This window comes from Arachis hypogaea, chromosome 11 (genome assembly GCF_003086295.3).
Source record: "Arachis hypogaea cultivar Tifrunner chromosome 11, arahy.Tifrunner.gnm2.J5K5, whole genome shotgun sequence".
Classification (NCBI taxonomy): Eukaryota; Viridiplantae; Streptophyta; class Magnoliopsida; order Fabales; family Fabaceae; genus Arachis; species Arachis hypogaea.
In genome coordinates, this window is record NC_092046.1 from 89,447,697 (window position 1) to 89,448,986 (window position 1,290).

General features: G+C 43.0%; 1 non-coding gene across 1 annotated transcript; it reads right to left on the reverse strand.

The window, feature by feature from the left end:
* Window positions 1–547: 547 nt before the first annotated feature.
* Window positions 548–655, reverse strand: LOC112724222 (small nucleolar RNA R71). The gene has a single exon (XR_003163396.1). It is a non-coding gene; the product is annotated as a small nucleolar RNA R71 (small nucleolar RNA).
* Between the last annotated feature and the right edge of the window lie 635 nt (window positions 656–1,290).

Genomic DNA, 1,290 nt, shown 5'->3' on the forward strand with positions numbered 1-1,290 from the left:
GACGCGTTCAGTTCCTCATCCGCGCTTGCTAATATTCGATCCTGAAATTGAAAGGACTATTTCACGAATAAGGCGAGAACAGCGTCGGTTAGTCCACTCTGAGGGCGGATTTGAAAGTGAACTTGAGGAAGAAACCAGCCCCCGTTCTACTGATTCGGTTGTTTTACATGCAGAAGACATGGCAGCTAGGAGAGTTACCATCCAGGAGGAAGGAGCCCCTGATTTTACAATGCAACCGTTTTAAGCGCATCATCTAGCGGTAGCTATAGATTTTGAAATAAAGACCGGACTACTAAATTTGATACCCAAGTTTCATGGCCTACCTGCTCAAGAGTCTATCAAGCACTTGAGAGATTTCCAGGCAGCCTGTTCTACTGTCAGGCGTAATGGTACTGATGAAACTTCAATTTTGCTGAAAGCTTTCCCGTTTTCTCTTGAGGGAAAAGCAAGAGAGTGGTATTACACTCAACCTCTAGCAAATGTATCCAACTGGGATACACTCAGAAAGGAGTTTTTGGAGAAATTCTTTCCATCTGAAGTTACTGATAAACTGAGGAAGGATATTTCCACAATTGTTCAGGATGACAATGAAACTCTCTTTGAATATTGGGAGCGCTTCAATAATTTTCTGGAAGCATGCCCCCACCACATGATTGACAAGATAGTGTTACTTAGTTATATCACACAGGGCATGAGGCCCCAAGATAAGACCACATTGGAAAGTGCTAGCAATGGGTCTATGAAGAAGTACAAGACCACTGATGAGGCATGGCAATTGATCAGTGATTTAGCTGAATCTACTAGGAACCACAGACAAAAGCAAGGCCGTTCAAAAGCCGTTGCAGAAGTATCCTCTAGCAGAGAGACTGCTGCTCTAGCTCAGAGTATATGTGAGATGACCAACTTGCTGAAGCAGATGCAATTGAATCAACAACAAGCTCAGCAAGCTCAACCTCCTCCACCATAGCAAAACCAACAACTAGTCCCGTAAAGAATTTATGGAATCTGTGCTGATTATAGCCATTACATTGATGAATGCCTGCAGCTCCAACAAGAAGACAAAATGGTGGCATCCACTCATAACTTCTATGACCAACCCAACCAATGGTACAATCAAAGTGGAAATAATAACCATGAATGGTAGGACAATTCTAACCAGAATTGGAGGGACAACAATAACAGAGGAGGCAGAGATAATCAGGGAAATTAGAGATGGAATAATAACAACAACAGGCAGCAGAATCAACCTTACAGAGCACCTCACCTGAGGCAAAACCAAGGACCACAGAA